Consider the following 10,956-nt stretch of genomic DNA (forward strand, 5'->3'; position numbering starts at 1 on the left):
TATTATTTTCAACAGTAATTAAACATACTTTTACATCTTATTCCAATTTTTGACTTCCATCAATCCTGTCTGAAAATTTTCCAATCTAATCTCTTCAGTATGCATTTCTTATCTTCCCTATTACATTTCAAACTCATGACTGATATCTCTATCTTTTTCTACTTTGTAACACTTCATATATTTCTCCTTACAAAACCTCTTGTAGTCCTACTAGTGTAATTTGTTGATTACAGTTGCTCCTCAAATAATTCATATACTTCTTCCAATCTTCTGTAAATCTCTGGTCCCGCAGGTTTCGAATCCTTCCTGTCATTTTGTCCAATTCTGCATAGTCCATTCATTTCATCTGCCATTCTTCTTTCGTCGGAATTTCTTCTTGTTTCCATTTCTGGGCTAGCAATACCCTTGCTGAGGATTGCAGCGTAAATCAGGTTGCAGCACACGTCGCAAACTGAAAACCCACCCTGTGATCTGCAAATGTGCTGAGACATCTGCTTCAAACAGTTAATGTTATCCCAAAACTTGTTACAAAGCAACCGTTTCAGTTTTTTATTGCAGGGTTCGAGCTCTCCCTCTTTTCTATCGAGGAGACGGCATGTTGCTTTCAACAGCTGTGTGAATCTTCTCAGGGTCCCCATTTGACCTGCAGACCCCTGTAGCAGAAAGGCAAAGGTCCCCTGCCCATAGTTATTTGCAGGATGGTTGCTCTTATGCTGTCAGGAGTCACTAATAGCCTTGTGGATCATGAACATTATGAAGAGCAAGGAGGTGGGGAGAAATTTGATTCAGTTCACCTTTCCAGGCAAACCTGCCTAGTTCTCCCTGCCTGAAACACCGTGCAAACCAAATCACAGCCGTTCTTCAAAATACGCTCTTCTCTGAATTTTCAAATGTAGTTCTTCAGTCAAATGATGTGTACAGAGATGCATATACTAGGGGTGGTGCTGTGGTCTAAACCACTGAGCCTCTTGGGTTTGCCAATCAGAAGGTTGGCGGTTCAAATCCACACAACTGAGTGAGCTCCCGTAGCTCTGTCCCAGCTCCTGCCAATCTAGCAGTTCGAAAACCCGCCAGTGCAAGTAGATAAATAGGTTCCACTGTGGTGGGAAGGTAAACGGCATTTCCGTGCACTCTGGCTTTTGTCACGGTGTCCCGTTGCACCAGAAGCAGTTTCATCATGCTGGCCACATGACCCGGAAAAGCTGTCTGCGGACAAACGCTGGCTCCCTGGGCCTGAAATGCGAGATGAGCGCCACAACCCCATAGTCGCCTTTGACTGGACTTAACCATTCAGGGGTCCTTTTCCTTTACTGGGATAAACCATGGTGGGGGGAAATAACATACCAAGTGCATTATACTGGGGAAAATTTCTTTGCAAAAAACATGTCTATTAGACAAAACTGCATACAAACATGTCTAGATTAGGAGAAATTCGCAGTAAAATACTAATGAATTTTCCTGAAGATTTAAAAAAAAATGCTGATGTGGAAACATGGACAACTGAAAATTGGAAAAATGAGAAAAGAAAATGGGCAGATTTTCCCATCCCTACAAAGGACTCACACAAACATAGGGAAGTCTTTTAAAACATTTTAATTAAGACTGATACTTTGCAAGATGGAAATATAAAATTGAATGAAAGCATAGATCTGAAATTGTTGTTTATGGTGAACACTTTTCTATTCTCTAAATTTGTATTTTTAACTTTTCTTTCTTCTTTTATTCTTTTTTTTCTTTCTTCCTCTTCTTTTTGAATATTGCTTTACAGATGTATAAATAATTATGTTCATGTGTATATGTATGAAATTTGTTTCTTTGTTTCTTTTCTTATTTGATATTCTTTACTTTTTTGTATTTAATAAAATTTAATTTAAAAATTAAAAATAAATAGGGAGATTAGATCTATCTGTGGGAGGGCATCCTTACGCTGGCATTCATTGCAGAAGCATGTGGGCTCAGGCATTTGCAAAATAGTTTTGAGTGGATTTAAGGGCATCACTGCAGTGGCTTGCATAACTGGAGATTTCATGTGTAGTTGGAGTGTTGTGAGAGGTACGTACTGTCAGCAGAAAAGAGGATAGCAAAGCATCTGAGGTCCAGCTGAGGCCGTGCATTGAGACACATGGGCCACGCTGCCTGGTTGCAAGCAAGCTGAAAAGCTGTGCAATGTGACCACACTATAATTAGTATTTCTTTACGATCGCAACCTGCTCTGCTTCATTAGCCGCTGCTAAAGACAGCATGCAGCAGACCACATCAGCTCTGTGTTACTGGGGAGGTGCGGACTGGCAGCAGTACAATGCAGTCTCCTTCCACATGTAGCTTGGGTCTGAGAACAGAAAAGTGACTCCGTTAACAGAGACAGTCTGTACTCTGTGCACATAGTCATCCTTGGAGTACAGGCTGTTGATGGCCAAATCCATGATTCAAAAAACGAAACAAAAAAAACTCACCCCACAGTGCCTCTGCATTCTGTATTTCAAATTTTAAATATGCTTTTTGTCCCTGATACCATATAAAAATTAGGTTTTATTGTGTGGTGTGCAGATTTATTGGGAGCAGAGAGGCGGGCCAGGCATTTCTCTAGCCGAGTTTAGTTCCAAATAAAAACATCTGAACACAGTCCTGTTGCTCAACGGGTCGCTTATTGCAAATAGTTACGATCCCACAAACATTCTGGATGCCTACTTTGTTCTGTAACCCCACCATCCCACAGAATGCTGAAAGCCAGTTCATGAGCCCAGCAAGCCAGGAATATCATCTACTCATTATAATTGTTATTATAATTGTTGTTGTTGTTTATACCCCACCCATCTGGCCAGGCCTCCCCAGCCATTCTGAGTGGCTCCCAACAGAATATTAAAATCACAACAGAACATCAAACATTAAAAATTTCCCTAAACAGAGCTGCCCTTGGGTGTTTTCTAAAAGTCAGGTAGTTGTTTATTTCCTTGACATCTGATGGGAGGGCATTCTACAGGGCAGGCGCCACTACCCAGAAGGCCTTCTGCCTGGTTCCCTGTAACTTCACTTCTCACAGTGAGGGAACCACCAGAAGGCCCTCAGAGCTGGACCTCAGTGTCTGGGCTGAATGATGGAGGTGGAGACGCCATTACTTCCCCATTTAACATGTGGAATGGCTGATATGCATAAGAGTAGGGAAATCACAGGAGTCAGACATTAGATGTGATCCATATAAACATACCCTCCCACAGTTCTCTGATGAAAATAGGCACATCCTATTCCATAACAACAATTATATGATTTTTAAAATAATTTATACCCCTCACATCTGACTGGGTTGCCCCAGCCACTCTGGGGGGCTTCCAACATATATAAAGACATTAAACATTAGAGAGAGAAACTTCCCTATGCAGGGCTGTCTTCAGTAGTTTACAAAAGGTTGTATAGTTACTTATCTCCTTGGCTCGGGGGTGTCACATAACACCATACCCTCCAACATTTCTCCAATGAAATGATTTGAACCTGGAATGTCCCATTTTTCCTTAGGACTCCAACGAAAAGAGGGACATTTCAAGTTCAAATCAGAATCCAGGACAGCTTGTGTAAATCCAGGACCGTCCCTGGCAAATAGGGGCACTTGGTGGGTCTGTATAAACCAGTATTGCATACAGTGGTACCTCAAGTTAAGAACTTAATTCGTTCTGGAGGTCTGTTCTTAACCTGAAACTGTTCTTAACCTGAAGCACCACTTTAGCTAATGGGGCCTCCTGCTGCCGCTGCGCAGCCGGAGCATGATTTCTGTTTTCATCCTGAAGTCTGTAACCTGAAGCGTCTGTAACCTGAAGCGTCTGTAACCGAGGTACCACTGTATTATATGGTACACGTAGCAGTAGGTGAGCATGCAGGGGAGGAAGTATCGTATTTTTTGCTCTATAAGACTCACTTTTTCCCTCCTAAAAAGTAATGGGAAATATATGTGCGTCTTATGGGGCGAATGCAGGCTGCGCAGCTATCCCAGAAGCCAGAACGGCAAGAGGGATCGCTGCTTTCGCTGCACAGCAATCCCTCTTGTTGTTCTGGCTTCTGCGATTCAGAATATTTTTTTCTTGTTTTCCTCCTCCAAAAACTAGGTGCGTCTTATGGTCTGGTGCATCTTATAGAGTGAAAAATACGGTATTTCTAGGTAGCAAGCTTTATGAAACAGATCAGAGTTTTCAACTGGCAGCCACACAGAGCAGAAGCTACTTGCTTAAGGCTTCTCAGACTTAAGCCAGGAATCTTCAATGAGTGGATTGTCACACACACACACACACACACACACACCAGGAGTCATCACGAGATGGGTTAATGAGGGTCACAAGAAAAATATCCTGTGTGCCAGACCAAAGTATATTTTTACGCAGAAACAAGCTATAAATACATTTTAATAGCGTGGCAAAGTTCACGTGAGATTCCTCTGCTTGTTTGCCATCCATGAATTTATTTTAACCGAAGAAACACTCAGCGCCAGGTCATTCCCCGGGGATAGTTTGTCTTCTCATTTTGTTTATGATGCAGCGGTCACGTGAGCAACGGATTTCACCATGTGTTTATTGGGGGGTGGGCAGCAAAAGGGATTGGGACATTCAGAGTTACAAGTCTGGATACTCGTGAGTCCTCTGTGCCATCCAAAAAATGCACAAGTCATCTGATGGTAATGGTTGCCGTGATGACAAGAGCCTTTCCTACTGGGCATGTGCTCAGAAGCTCACACTCAGCAGAACTTCCTGTATGTCCGTAAGGGAGCCACATTCAGCGTTGAGATCAATGGAGCAGCCATTCAGTAGGTTTGCGGCAGCCCTGGATTCAGTCCCAATGGGATACTGGTTTTTCTACCAGTTTTTCTGAGGGCAGACAGAGCAGTGTGACCATCCTGCCTCCGTGGAAATCTGAATCTCTAGAAGAGACAGATGTGCTCTGCTGTTTTGTTGATGAACAGAGAGGAGCTGTTGCCTTTAGGACAGCTTCTTCCTGCTTTGCTAGCTAGACCAGCAAACTCAGCCGGGATTTTACCACGGATTCCATCCATTCTGGGGATTTCACCCCTTTTCAGATTTCCTAAGGATGGAAGAGATGCAAGGAAGAGGGAGTGCTTTGCTAAAAGATCCTTTGGACCTTTTACGCTTTACTTCGGGAATCATTCCTACAATTTAATTAGCAATTAATAAATGGCACAGTGCATTGCAAAATAACTCTGTGCAAATAGATATGTAGGTCATGGCAATTGCCCAGTATTGTTGCATACATTTTGAAATATTAGGTTTCAGTCCTGTGCAGAATTACTAGTCTCACTGAGGGCTTAACCACACTTCCCCTTCGCCTGCTGCTTTCCTCTGGGGAAAACCACTCTTTAATACTCAATCGGAACAAATGGCAATTCAGATGTTCTCCAGGTTGACATTTGCTTCGATTTAGCATTAAACGGCGGGTTTTCCATTGGAAAGGAGTGGGGCAAGGGGGGAAACGCTTGGCCCCATTCTTTCTAGGCACAGAACAAGCAGAAGTGGGGACAAGCCCTGAGACTTCAGACATGCCCTGTATCATTGAGTCATTTTTGTGCTGGGGAAATGAGAGCCAGTGTGGTATAGTGGTTAAGAGTGGTGGACTCGTAATCTGGTGAACCAGGTTCGCGTCCTCCACATTGCAGCTGCTCCGATCGCTGGCATCTCCAGGCACATCTGGGAAGCCCTGGAGAGCAGCTGCTGGTTAGCGTAGACAATACTGCGCTAGATGGATCATTGGTCTGACTCCAGTGTGGTGTAGTGGTTAAGAGCGGGGGACTCGTAATCTGGTGAACCGGGTTCAATTCCCTGCTCCTCCACATGCAGCTGCTGGGTGACCTTGGGCCAGTCACACTTCTCTGAAGTCTCTCAGCCCCACTCACCTCACAGAGTGTTTGTTGTAGGGGAGGAAGGGAAAGAATGTTAGCCACTTTGAGACTCCTTCGGGTAGTGATAAAGCGGGATATCAAATCCAAACTCTTCTTCTTCTCCTCTGCATTTTAAAGTTTCAAGGCAGCTTTTGCCAATGTGCTTCCCTCCAGATGTTTTGGACTGCTACTGGGAATTTTAGACCAAAATATTTGGAGGGAAGCAGGTTGGTGAAGAATGTTTTTCGTTGTGGGGAGGGGGGGTACAAAAAAAAAGAATATGCATAGGTATGAGGGAAAAGTTTCAGTACCCTTAGTCAGTTTATAGAAAGACTCTTATGATAGAGCTCATCTTCTTTTTCCCCGTATGTCTATTTCACTTGAATAAAATTTTATCCTGTAAGATTTCTACTGGGAGAGGTACTGGCCATTCAGGATTTCATTATCTTACATTTGTATCCCACTTCTTACCATGGAGCTGCAGTTATTGTTGTAAATAATTTTTATTAAATTTTCCATTTTAACAATCCAATCCAATCACATTAAATATTCCAAATTATACAAATACATTTCATATAGTCCAAATACTCTGCCAAATTATAAATTTTTATCGGGACTTCCCATGCGTCAAGTTCGGTGGGGCTCTGATCATCTTATATCTCTACTGCCTTGAGTTTCCAATAGTTCCTTTAAATCTTCCTGTTGTTACCCTTCCTTCTTTCATGGCCTCTGAGTTGTTTCCACAGGTGAGTTGAAGTAAGCAATGATATGCTTCTATGTGGAGTTATGCTTGACTCTCCCACTATTGCAGCTGGTAAGCCTATTGTTTGCAGTATATCCTCACACGCTGGTTTTTATGCCGAATCTACCATGGAGCAGCAGTTGATGGGCACGGCACTGCATAGTGAGTGACAGGGGTCAGCTAACCTTTTCAGCAGGGGGCTAACCACTGTCCCTCAGACCTTGTGGGGGGTCGGACTATATTTGGGGGGGGGTGAAGCAAGAGCACCACAAGCCCCGGTGGCAGCTTACCTGTGTCTTTCAAGCGGCAGGGGCGGTGGAGGGATGATGAGCAGCGCGCAAAAGGGCTCCGGAGAGGGGCTGCTTAAAATGGCGGCCACTCAAGCACTGCTGCTGCAGGGAGAAGCCAGGAGGAGGGAGGGAGGAGGAGGAGGTGACGCCGTGTGAGAGAGAAGGAAAGAACGCACACACTGGCAATCCACGCGGCGATTCCTGGACCATCCATGGACTGGATCCAGAAGGCAATTGGGCCTGATCCGGCCAGCAGGCCTTAGTATGCCTACCCATGGTGAATGATATCAGCCAGTCTCCCATCCTGGCACTGACCAAACCCAGACCTGCTCATCTCCAGCAAGGCGGCTGAATCATGTCTCAGAGATAAGGAAGACCACCATCCAGCTTGCAGTGGCCCGTCTCTAAACTCAAATCCTCCAACATTTCTCTGATGAAAATAGGGATATCTTATAGAAAAGTGGGACATTCCAGGATCAAATCAGAAACCAGGACGGCTTCTGTAAATCCACAACTATCCCTGGAAAATAGGGACACTTGGAGGGTCTGTAAACCAACTCTATGGTTAGAAGAAGAAGAAAAATCTTGGTGGGAAGGCTATCAGTAGCTGCTACCCACAATGGCATTCAGTATGACTCTGAATACCAGTTTCAAGGAATGTGAAATCCTCTGCTCTGGTCCTTCTGGGGACGTGGGTGGCGCTGTGGTCTAAACCACTGAGCCTCTTGGGCTTGCTAATCGGAAAGTCAGTGGTTCGAATCCCTGCGATGGCATGAGGTCAGTCCCCAGCTTGATAACACAGTAAGTGTAGTTAATTAAAAAGGATGATTTATTGTCAAAACAAGCAGGTAACTCCGGACGACTTAACACAGCCGCCGCCATCATCAATCAAGATTACCCTTCTGAAGACTGCTTCCGGCGTGACCAGAAGCAACTGAACTTCCGCTTCTTACATCTTGTGTTTTGCTTCCTATTTTGCAACCTCCCATTCGCTGAGAGCTCAGACTAAGTGGGGCAGCTCCCACCTCTTCCCCATTCTCTGAGAGGCTGTCTCTAAACCCTTTCCTGCCTGTTTGTGCTTCAGGTGAGTTTTGACTGCATTCTAGCCTGGTCTGCATTACTGTCTTATCAGCTTGCACATCAAGGTCAGGAGGAACCAGAGTATGCAGCTGCCGGCTTTCCTCTGTCTGACTAACATCAATGCAGCCTCTCTGATCCTGGCTATTTTCTGCAGTTAGCTGCAAACTTTCGCTTGGCGCTGGCTCATTCCTGACACCATGGGCGCCTGGTTGGCCACTGCGAAAACAGTGCTGGACTATGGCCTGCTTCATCAGGTTCTTCTTATGTTCTTAGGTGCCAGGAAGGAAGGAGGCTGATTTCCCTCAAAGATTCCTCACCTGAGAGTAAGAAGACAGGTCTGCACCACTGCTCTGTAAAGCAGGATCTTGCCAAGTTCTCCAGAACACCCCTCACACCACCCTACCAGGGCTCAAGTGGAAAGAATTTGACTAGGAGGCAGCAAGGTGAGTTAAATGTGCTGCTCCGGTGCCCTACCCCTTCTTCTCCAGCCAACTCTCTCATCTTTGGCTCTTAAACGTCTGCTTGTTTGGAAAGCGTTCACAAATAAATGCCAGAATTGCCTGACTTGTCTGTCTCCCTTCCTAAAGAAAACCAACAGAATTAATTAAAATCCAATGTTCCACTGACTCACTGACTCTGAGTAATAGCATGCATAGTATATCATGTTTTCCAATTTAACCATCACACACACACACACACAATAGAACAGACTGGAATTAAGCGAGCTTTCAGCCTGATAGAAGGCAGCTCTTGATAGTTCCTGATGGAAGCGACTTGGTACGATCTGTACTAGCTCAATTTCAAAGCTGCAGCAAAGCATTGCTGGATGAAAAGCGGAGAAGGGAATCGGTGCTTACTTTTCAAAAAGACAGTCTCCAAGACTCTGGGATTATATGGGAACCTTGCCCACTGTCTTGAAAGGAAGCTCTCCTCCTTTTTAAGAGTTTGGAGATGGGCTGCAATAGCACATTGTCCAGCGGGGAAATATTCTGCGGCTGGATACGCACCATATATTGAAAGCACATGACTTCCCCCAGAGAATTCTGGGGGCTGTAGTTTGCCTCTCATAGGGATGCAATTCCCAAGAACCTTAGCGAACTACAGCTTCCATGATTTATCGGAGGAAACCGTATGCTTTAAATATCTGGTTTATACCCAACCAGCATATGATCAGAGATGTTTTCTTTAATATATAATATTAGTTCATTCTCTCTCTCTCTCTTTAAAGCAGGGTTGGGGCTGCTAATGAGAAGTAGTAGTAATAATAATAATAATAATAATAATAATAATAATAATAATAATAATTTATTATTTATGCCCCGCTCATCTGGCTGGGTTTCCCCAGCCACTCTGGGTGGCTTCCAACAAAATATTAAAATACAGTGGTCTGTTAAATATGAAAAGCTTCCCTAAACAGGGCTGCCTTCAGATGTCTTCTAAAAGTCTGGTAGTTGTTCTTCTCTTTGACATCTGGTGGGAGGGCGTTCCACAGAGCGGGTACCACTACTGAGAAGGCCCTCTGCCTGGTTCCCTGTAACTTCACTTCTTACAGTGAGGGAACCGCCAGAAGGCCCTCGGAACTGGACCTCAATGTCCGGGCTGAATGATGGGGGTGGAGACGCTCCTTCAGGTATACTGGACCGAGGCCGTTTAGGGCTTTAAAGGCCAGCACCAACACTTTGAATTGTGCTCGGAAACGTACCGGGAGACAATGTAGATCTTTCAAAAACAGTGTTATGTGGTCTTGGCAGCTGCTCCCAGTCACCATTCTAGCTGCTGGTGTGATATATGTACCTATTTAAAGGAGTATTGGTTGAGCTGCAAGACCAACAGTAGCAGCAAGAGGCATTTTCTACTCACACCATACTAATGTCCCAACCCTTATCAAAGCATTCTGGTGCCAGGGACTGGGCAGAGGAGGAACTGTGGGGAGCAGCTCCCCAGCCTGACCCTTCCAGATAAGAAGGAGAGAGTTCAGAATTACAACAGGGGTTTGAGGGAGGTCACACAGTTCAGAGGAAGATGAGGTGAAAAGTTGGGAAATAATGGGAGAGGAGGAGGAGGAGGAGGAGGAGGAGGAGGAGGAGGAGGAGGAGGAGGAGAAGGAGAAGGAGAAGGAGAAGGAGAAGGAGAAGGAGAAGGAGAAGGAGAAGGAGAAGAAGAAGAAGAAGAAGAAGAAGAAGAAGAAGAAGAAGAAGAAGAAGAACCAGGAGAGAGACAGCTGGTGGACTCAGTGTCTTTAGAAAGCATTCCAGACTTCCCCTCTCTCCCAGAACATGGCAGGCCTTGAAAGTAGGAGAGCAAAGAGCTCAAAGGCAGAGGGAGATTTTCAGCACCTGTAGCAATGACTCATGAGGAAGTTGGAGAGACAGAGGGGGTGGAGTTTCACTCGGAGCAACGCCATTATTCCGAGAGGCCATATTCAGTATGTCCTTTCATACTGCATCACGGTGTGGTACGCTGGTTTGACATCAACTGATAGGAAGGGCCTACAGAGGGTGGTGAATACAGCACAAGATATTATGGGCTGTCCCGTGAATCCGCTGGATGAAATAGCGGAAGAACGTTGCCTCAGGAGAGTGAGGAAAATTCTCAGGGATGATTCACACCCTGGCCAGCACTTTCTTGATCTCCTGCCCTCAGGCGAAAGATACAGAAACATGATTAGTCACACCAACAGGGTAAAGAACAGCTTCTATCCATGGGCTGTTAGGCTGCTGAATGAAAAGATAACAACAGGGCAACTGACTTTCGGGTATGGTGTGTGTGTGTGTCAGTAAACGAGGGGAATTAAGACTAAGAGAGCTGAGTGGGGGGTGCTTGTGTAATCTCACTGTATACAAGGTGTACAAGTGACAATAAAATATTTCAATTTCAATTCCCAAGCCTCTCTCTGTGAATATTGAATAAAAGCCGATGGTAAGGACTTTTCCTTGTCTTGTCCGTTCCTGGCAACCTGCCATGGGATTGGT

The 10,956-nt window shown here is 44.9% G+C and overlaps 1 long non-coding RNA gene across 1 annotated transcript; it reads left to right on the forward strand.

The window, feature by feature from the left end:
* The first annotated feature begins 4,399 nt into the window (after positions 1–4,399).
* LOC309363047 lies at positions 4,400–9,237 on the forward strand. Its single transcript, XR_014165194.1, has 3 exons — positions 4,400–4,528; positions 8,258–8,427; positions 9,216–9,237. It is a non-coding gene; the product is annotated as an uncharacterized lncRNA (long non-coding RNA).
* The last annotated feature ends 1,719 nt before the right edge of the window (positions 9,238–10,956 follow it).

This window comes from Podarcis melisellensis (genome assembly GCF_964234715.1).
Source record: "Podarcis melisellensis genome assembly, chromosome: 2".
In the NCBI taxonomy this organism is placed as follows: Eukaryota; Metazoa; Chordata; class Lepidosauria; order Squamata; family Lacertidae; genus Podarcis; species Podarcis melisellensis.